Here is a 10,200-nt window from a genome sequence, read left to right as displayed (position 1 = left end):
ACCTAGAGTCTGTCATACAGAGTGAAGTAAGTCAGAAAGAGAAAGACAAATACCGTATGCTAACACATATATATGGAATTTAAGGGAAAAAAATGTCATGAAGAACCTAGGGGTAAGACCGGAATAAAGACACAGACCTACTAGAGAATGGACTTGAGGCTATGGGGAGGGGGAAGGGTAAGCTGTGACAAAGCGAGAGAGTGGCATGGACATATGTACGGTATCAAACGTAAAACGGATAGCTAGTGGGAAGCAGCCGCATAGCACAGGGAGATCAGCTCGGTGCTTTGTGACCACCTAGAGGGGTGGGATAGGGAGGGTGGGAGGGAGACGCAAGAGCTAAGAGATATGGGAACATATATATATGTATAACTGATTCAATTTTTTATAAAGCAGAAACTAACACACCACTGTAAAGCAATTATACTCCAATAAAGATGTTTAAAAATAAGCTTATCTTTATCAGCTTTGAACTGTAGAAGACATTAATTTATTCTTTCCCAGAGAAAAGGAAATATGTGCTGGTGGATAAACAGTTGTTATCCACCAACTACATTGCTATAGAGTATCATATTACTACAATGATTAACAGTAATTAAGTTATTTGAGAAAATGACTGACTGCAGTGATTTGTTCTAAAATCAGCCTAGACCTAAGTTGTTAATTATTTCCACTATGCCTAACAGCAATTCCAAAGGCTCTAACTTCAATCAGAGAGCATAATGTAATGAACTTGCCAAAGAGGCACTTTTACGATGTATATTAAATGCGATGAAAATGTGAGAGTTGGAAACTTAAAAAAATTAACACAGGGAACACTGCAAGATAAGGGTCCCACACTATTGGTAATTTTCACATTACACATTTGTCAGATTGAAGGAATGAAATAAGTATTGCTTACCTATGCAGTAATTGAGGAACTTTATACGAATGCATATATCTGTAAAGGGCACAAAACTCAATAAAAAACATTATTGAGTATTATTGTGAGACAAGTTATAATTAGAAACATTAAAAGCGCACTTATTACAAAAACTGATGGATGAGTGCTAAGTTCTAGACTTTTTTAAAGAGCTGTCATCAAATCCATTTTACTTCCAGGCTTCTAATAAGCCCAGAAATCGCATAGATAGGCAGTAGGCTCAATGGAAAAGCACAGGATTTGGAGTCATAGAACATTGGAAATTCTAGTCTGGCTCTACCATTTACTTACTGTGTTAGGCAAGTTATCTAGCCTCTCAGACCCTCAGTTCCTTCAAGCATACACAATAGGAATAATAACAGTACCGACCCCCATAGGATTGTCATTCAGACTGAATGAAATAATACACATGTGAAGTACTTAACACAATGCTTGCCAACAGATCTCAGTAAATGGTACCTGCCTTATTGTTGGGCTATTTTCAAATTGCAGAAACACACTGTTGCGCCAAGTCAGAATGACAACTAGACTTTCGAGATCCACTTTATATTCTGAAACACTGAAATATTTAAATACAAGTGCTCAAATAGACAACTATGTTTATCATTTAAACTCATTAAGAAAAAATATTATTTCTTATACTTTGTAGTCCGATAGCAGGACACTTTGCACCAATTAAGTGCTTAGTAAATTTTGGTGAGTTTTTTCCAAACAAATCATAGTTCATCGACTCTCTATAAGCAAATATTCCTCCACAGTTTTATAAACTTTGTAAGAGGAAAATATGCATAGGAAAATATGCAAGAACATATTTTACAGTTATCTTAGGAATTTACTGGAAATTCAGTTGTGCAAAGATAGATTGGGAATTCTACAAGTCTATCTGTTCAAGTCTCAGTACACAGTTTAGATATTATAAAACATTCTTGATTTCTCCATTTTCTTCACCCTCACATGCAATCAGTTACAAGCTCATGAACATCTCAGACTCTACCCACTGCTCTCCAGTTCCACTGCCACTTCCCATGTCAGGAGCCATAACTTCTCACCCAGATTTCTATAGCAGCCTCTTACCTAGTCTTCCCTCCTGGCCTTCTCTCTCTCATAACAATTTTATATGTGGCAGCTGGTGTAATCTTTCTAAAATGCATGTCACTTCTCTCCCTAAAACCCTGATTTAATACCAGGGCAACTATTTCCCTCAGATAAAATTCCAAAGCATTAGCATTGCATTAACATTGCATATAAAGTCCTCATGGTGAGCTGCTCTGTACTTATGTCTTCAAACACATCTATGGCCACTCACCCATCCCCACTCCCTGTTCCAAATACAAATCACACTCCAGTTGGAATAAACTGCTTCAATTCCTCAAACACACCATTCTTTCTAACATACTCATTTTCTTCCATCTTGAGCACTCTTTTTCTACTTCTTCAGCTGGTTAACGGCTACTCATCCTTTAGGTCTAGGCTTAGAAGTCACGTCTTTTTACAAAATCTCTCCAGAGCCCCTAAGTTTGGATTAGGTCCTCTCTTATAAGTGATTATAGCAATATATGTTTCTTTATTTAACCATTTATTCACTCAAGAAACATTTGTTGAGTGCCTACTACTTACAAGCTCTGTTCACGACACTGGGATTCAGTAATAAAGCCCAAATTCTCCAAGAACTCATATCATAATGGAGTAGGCAGAAATTTTTTAAATAAGCAACATTTATCAGATGGTCATAAGTGGCTTGGAGAAAAACGAAATTAGAATAAGAGGAATAAGATGTGCCAAATTGAGGTGTGATATTTTCTGACAGGATGTCAAGGAAAGCTTTAGAGAGAAGATAACATTTGAACAGAGACCTGAAAGAGATGAGGGAGTGAGCACGGTGAATTCTGAGGAAAAGGAGCTGCAGGCAACGGGAAGAGCACGTGGTATGACCCTCGGGTAGTGAACAGCTTGGCTGCATGCCTTATTTGAGGAACAGCAAGGAAGCTAGTGAGACTGGAACAGAGTAAGGAAGGGAAAAGAAAGGAGGTCAGAGAGATAACAGGGAAAGGCAGATCATTTCAGACTTCGGTGGCATTGTAAGACCTTTAGATACTTCACCACACGAAATAGAAAGCCAAAAGACAGCTTGAGGAAAGCATAAAATGGGGACCCATCTGGTATGAGTAGAGCACAGCATCAGCAGTAGAAACCAGGAGACCTGTTAGATTATTGCCATATACATGATGAGAGCTGATGGTGACTCCACGTAGCAAGGAGTGGTCAGTTTCAGTGGTCAGAGGTACTTTGAAGATAGGACCAATAGCACTTACTGACAGATGGGATGTGAGAGATGAAAATCAAAGGCGTCTCCAAGTTTTTTGATCTGAGCAACTAGATGGATGGAATTCCCATTACTGAAATGAGGACTGTTGCAAAAGAAGGTGGAAGCATGAGAAAGGCATAGAAAGTAAAGTGGGGTACTTAACAGTCATTCAAGTAATGACATCAAGTAAGTAGCTGTATAAACAAATCTGCAGTTTGGTGGGGAATTCAGGATATAGACATTCATTAGTGAGTCATCAGCAATCCTATACGAGACCACCTAGGAAAGGAGGGGAAATAGAAAAGAGATGAAGCCCAGGGACTGAGCCCTCATTTGGGAAGATGTGGAGAAACTAGTGAAAGAGACTGAAAAGACATGACTGGTGAAATAAATATAAAGAGAGCATGAAACTCTGAAAGCTAAATGAAAAAAGTGTTCTAAGCAGGAGTGATCACTGTCTCGACTAAAGTTTACAGGTCAAGTAAAGTAAGATTAAGAAATTATCATTTAATTTGGTAACATGGAGGTCATTGGTGATATTTATACGAGGTATTTTGACGGAAATGTAGGGTGAAAACGTAACTATGTAAGGTCTGGGAAAGAACAGAAGGAGAGAAAACAGAGTCATTGATTATTGGCCAATTTTTCTGAGGAATTTTTCTATAAAGAGGCCCAGAGACAAGTAGCATGGCTAGAAGAAAACATGGGTTCAAGGGAAGGTTTATTTTTGAGTTAGGGGTTTGTGTGCTAATAGGAATAAATGAATGAATATTCTGTAGCAAGAGGATCATTTATAATATTTATCAAAGGGCACGCTAACATTGAACATTTGTGATATGGCAAAAATACAAGAATATCCTGTGATCAACTTTCAGGTACAAAGGTTTTATCTGTGAAGCAATAATAGTAAAACAAACAACAATAAAGAGACCAGACTTATAAGTAGTTTCAAACATTGGTACCTGTTTTTTTATCATGAGGATTAAATAGTTCATTTTCAAATATTAAGGCAATATATTCATAGATTTCACTTCTGCTACAATTCTCTTTAAAACAGAATGAAGAATAGAATCTGTATACTACTCTCTTTTGTCTTCCATAGTGAATTTTTTTTATTATCTACACCAAAGACTTGGGGAGAGAAAAAGATCAATGGACAAGAGAATATAAATATGAATATTCATTTACCTTTGGTTTTATAATGCTCTGTCCTTCCAAAGGATTTCTTAGTGATTAGCTTAAATTTTTGATATGAAGATCAGTACAAATGTTTTTGTGAGAACCCACAATGCTGTTCCTTCCAGGAATAAGGGGAAGGAACTATAAGGGTATCTGTCGGGGACTGGTAATAACTCAGCATGTAGAACAATAGAATGACAACCATAACCCCAACAATGATTACCAGTTACCAAAGAGCTGGTATCTGTTCCCTGTCATGCTTGGTGCTTTCCAAGCATTGTCTACTTTTCACAAAAATCTCTGACTCAAAATTATTATCCTCATATAAAAGATGAGGGAACTGACACTCAGAATATATAATTTGACGAATCCTTCCAATTTAGTAAGCTATAGAGCTAGAGAATCAAACTCAGGACTGATGGCTTCCAGAACATACCTCTTTCCAACATGCCAGCTGCTTCTCTACTACCAATGTCCTGCAATTTAGTAGGTTAAATCTATGTATAATTTTTAAAGAGCTCTCTCTCTCTCTTTATATTTTACCCTACTATCCATATTCTCCTAAAAAATGATTCTATCATTACCGCAGATAAATATTAAACAAATATACCAACCCCTAATAATAAGTATCTGTCCTTCTAGGTTTCCATTGCCTTGAAAAGTACAGACTAAAGGCAATTCTGCCTCACACTTGACCCAAACAAAACTGTGATGCCTATAAAGGGTATATAAGTAAGAATTCTTATTAGTATGCTATGTACCCTTTGCTTAACTATTCTGAATTTTTCTTTCTTACATAATTGCATGTAAATGTAATGCTAAACATTAACAAGCGTCACATTGCTGTGACAATAAAAGATATTTTTTGATTCAGTAACAATGAGAGAAGTTGCAAAATGGGAAAAGGAAGCTCTGAGTGGAGTCTTTTATAGGCATATAAAATTAAAATGACAGAGCCCTTTATAATCCTGCCAAAATGTAAATTCTTGAGTATATGATAGACTAAAAGCTTCGTCTTTTTAAAACTGACAAAATACATCAGATTTTAATTGACAGTAGAGTGATAATGGAAAGGAGATGTGGCTTAATTGGAGTTCTCTCCCTGAAAAGACAGAGCTTTGTAGTGTCATTTTAATTATTTCTAGCCATTAATCCTGCCGTCATCTACTACTTTCTCCATATATTACACCAGGAAGCACTCCCTGCTGTAAATGCTATGATATTTAAAAAGCAACTGCCCACTGAAAACAAAAAGGCCCAGACTAGATTCATTGCCATAGCAAACTGCTCTGGAATAACATAAACTGACTTTTACATCATGAATGTTCAGGATGGAGAACATGGCTAATTTCATTATTAACAATAAACACTCTTGTTCAGACGCCCGTTTAATCTAATCATGACTCATCTGTTGCGTTAATTATTTAAGTAGTTAATTAGTTAATGTGATACTTAAGTTTCCCTTTAGTATGAGTCTTTGATTATCACTACACCGCTTTTACACAGCTGGATAAACACAACACTAAAAACACACTACATTAATGGCCACTGGTAGCAATTGTAACTGACAGTCTTCCCCAAAATGTGAAGTACTATAAAAGGAAGGCATGGTCTTAAGCCTTCTATGAACCATTCATTTCAGGTATAAGTCACAGTCATTACTTTTTTTTTAAATTTTGCTTCTTCAAGAACCCACTGACTCAATATATTCCTTTTTATAATAGATCCTTTTTAAAAATTTTACTACACATAACTACAAAGGCTGTATAATATTTTGATGCCCACTGACCTGAGTAAGTAATTGACACACACTGAAGTCCCTGCATTTATCTATTTGTAGTATTCCCATTTTACCCACCCATTTTCTGAGGCTTTAATTTAAATTTAATTTACAAACAGTTAAAATTATATGTTTAGCCATTTTTAAAGGTAAATGTATCCAATTAGTATTTTACTTCCAATCATAATTTCTAAGTATCATGCTATGTAATTAAAATCAATAAATGAACCATTACAGTCTAGCCCAGAAATATGCCAAAAAGTGTATTCTATGGGGAGTTGAATATAGCCTCAAATTTGTAATTATCTTAATTTTTCAAGTTCTCTCTCATTCCTCCAGTTCTTTTTATAGACATTTACAGATTACAACTCTCTGATATTAAATTAAAAATTAATTTTTATTGAGTTGCATAGAGTTGACTGATTTTCCCAAGTGCTTTCAAAGCAAAAAATGTATTCCACTGTATTCCTTTGTAACAGATTACCAAATGTAAGTTGTTGATAGTCACTGGAGATCCTTTTAAGATTAGAAGTTATGTAACATTGAATTAAAAATGCAATGCCAGAACCTATCCACATAGGACTATCTTCAAATAGTAATGTTTTCTAAGAACTCTACTTTTAGGATAAAAATATTAGGAATTTATTTTAATAGCTAACTTCCAAGATAGCTGCTTGTATAACTACAAATTCAACCTAGGTTCCTATACGTATGGTCTCTAGAATAAGAACAGATGTCTAGACATGAACCTTACATGAACTCTATGCCTAGATGTGGAAAAATCTTCACTGGAAGCAAACTTGAGTTATACTCAAAGAATTAAGGCACAAAAGTGAAATCATCTTACAGAAATTTCCAACGACCAAGACTAAAGACAAGGAGGATATTTCTGGCCAACCAATCACAAACAGAGAATAGAGTGGTAATTAGGAGTATGTGTTCTGGAATCTAAGCACCTGAGTTCAAAGTCTGAACCACCACTTGTCGGTGACACCACTTGTCAACTTAGTAAGAAAATAAACTTCCCTCTGCAGCAATTTTTTCATCTGTGAAAGAGGATAATAATTATCTCTACTTTATAGGATTGGTGTGAGAATTAAATGGGATAATAAATGTACAGCACCTACAAGAGTTATTAGCATATAACAGATTTTCAATAAATGTTAGATATTTATAATAATTATTATTATACACTTTTCCTTTACTCAATCCATTCTGCATGTACTCTGACTACTTTGACCTAGTATGTGGGTGTGGTACATTGCTGGGCTATATATAATTCTTAGCATTTATACTTCTGGAAATATTAACCCATAACACATTATGATACTTTTTTTTTACATTCCAAAAGTAGCTTGTGAACACTGGAAATAAAAATAAATAAAAGAATTTCCCAGGGACTTCCCTGGTGCCACAGTGGTTAAGAATCCGCCTGCCAATGCAGGGGACACAGGTTCAAGCCCTAGTCCGGGAAGATCCCACATGCCGCGGAGCAACTAAGCTTGTGTGCCACAACTATTGAGCCTGCGAGCCACAACTACTGAGCCTGCGTGCCATAACTACTGAAGCCTGCATGCCTAGAGCCCATGCTCTGCAACAATAGAAGTCACTGCAATGAGAAGCCCGTGCACCGCTCACCGCAACTAGAGAAAGCCCGCATGCGCAACAACGAAGACCCAATGCAGCCAAAAATAAATTAAAAAAAAAAAAGAATTTCCCATCCTCTGTCTCCACTGCTATTCCTCATATGTAACCAATATAATAAGAGTTTGGTGTACATCCTTCCAAAACATTTTTCTAGGCTCTTTGTTATCTTTAAATATCTTTTCTAGGCTATGGTTTGTTCTACAAATAAGGAACGACTTAGATTATGGGAATGTTAGATTATATGTGCTGGGCATAGTTTATATTCTCATGGCTTGACTTTTTCTAATCTCCAGTCATTTTTTTTTTCATCTCTTCACTGAAACACAGATAAAATAGTCTAATTGATTATGAGAGGAGGTTGATTGGAATGGGTATATGGAGAAAGGCAGGAAAAAAGTAAGACTGTATGACGTATATATAATATGGATGTATATTATATATATATACATAGAGAGGCAAACTAATACCAGAAATTTTATAAGTAGATGATGTGCCTGTGAAGGGAACATAAATTCATAATCACTCCAACACACTTCATCAGACATTTAATAAACACTCAACGGTTCTGTTAGTACCAGGACAATGAAAAGAAAATAGAGCAGCAAGCAGGAACCACTCCCATGAAATGAAATTACCAGCATAAACTTGATGATTAAAAGATGAAGCACTGCAGCACAAAGCTGCATAAAATAGATTATTGTGTGGCTTGGAAAATTCATTGTAAGAAAGCGAGATGGAAGTTGGGTACTTGAATTGACAATCACTTGTATGATTTCAAATATCTCTGACAAAAGAGACTGAACCCCAAGAACACCCTCTAAATATCCGAAGCTACAAGTGCTTACAGAACGAAAAGAAACTTCAGAGTTTGCCTTTATTTTAGCAAAGGGGAAAAAATTACATTTGAAGCTCAAAGTAGTTTTCATTTTAAATGAAATTCACTAAATATGTATATAAACTATATAAATATTTGATCTCAGTGAAATGCAGTATCTATGAACTATTTTAATTAGTTATATAACATAGTATTCGTTCTAGAGAAATGAAATTAATCTTACTTTTCTTTCTCTCCCTTTAAGGTTTAGTTCAAATATGTGCCTTCATAATCCTCAGAACCCTGTGGTTCTAATTTAACTCAGGAAGAGAAATCTTTTGAGAAGGTATACCAGCATTTCTTAAAGTTAAAAAGGGGTTTTAAATATTGGATTCACATATAGTTTCATGAATTTTGACAGTTAAAACAAATGATTGAAAAGCATTTCTCAGTGTCAGCAAGTCTTTTTTTAGAGGCTTTGATAAATTAGTTGAACTAAACAGTTTTAAAGTGGTATGAAATGTGGAATTTTACCACATCTCTTCTAAGATTTCTCTTTATGCTGTACTTTAAGCTGACTTCCCCAAACTTTGAAAGTTAGTAGGATAAACACAAATAGTATTAAATCTGTTCGTTTCAAAAATCACGTGACCTCCACAAACCCTTATATAGCCAGGTTTTGAAAAAAAAAAGCAAATTGATTATCCTTCAACACACAATGTCTTTCAGTCCGTTGGTATTATATAATAAATTTAGGCATTGCTGCATTTAATGAAATAAATCTTAGTAATTGACAAGATCAAGGCCAAAATGTTTCATGCTTTGTTACTAAAAAGCAACTAAGATGAAAATCGTTTATTGGCTATTCAGGATAATCTAAACAAAACAAGGAACACTAATTTTCAAAGCACTGAATCTGCTCAGACATCAGGCTCTCTCCTGCCATTACAGTACCATCTCCTACTACATTCCTCCCTGCCTCTTACCTTAGAATTGCCCCAAGATGCCACAGTGGATCAGATGATCCAATGGTCCACTGGTCCACTGGGTACGATTTGCCTCTGCCGTGCTGTTCCCCTGAATTTCACGTTAGAGAAATAGCACAGTTTCTTTCTTCACTTTTGCTTACTGTGCTTGTTCTTGAAGGCTCAGCTGAAAGTGCTATCTCCTCCATGAAGCCACCCTCAACTACAAATTGGCATTTGCCATTGGCACTTGCCATCTGCCTCTACAAGGATTAAATCATGTGCTGCTGCAGCTGCTGACTTTCAACACCCCCTGTAAGGGGCTCAGGTGGAGCTCAGAGCAGAAATGAGGTGCTCTGTGCTCTGGCAAAAACTGGCAGAACACGTCTTCAGATAGTTAGATAATTTCAGGAGGAGCCAATTTTTATGAGCCCAATTCTTGTATCTCCTCGTATCTAGAAAAGCCCTAAAATCCTTCATGGTGACGACTGCTCCTCGTGACTAGCAGAAACCTTCTGCAAAAAAAAATGTGCTCGATTGCATGTACTCCCTCTTCACCAAACATATATACTGACCTTCCCCCCCTAC

This window comes from Phocoena phocoena, chromosome 3, assembly GCF_963924675.1.
Source record: "Phocoena phocoena chromosome 3, mPhoPho1.1, whole genome shotgun sequence".
Taxonomy (NCBI): Eukaryota; Metazoa; Chordata; class Mammalia; order Artiodactyla; family Phocoenidae; genus Phocoena; species Phocoena phocoena.
Note: the sequence above shows the minus strand (reverse complement) of the source record.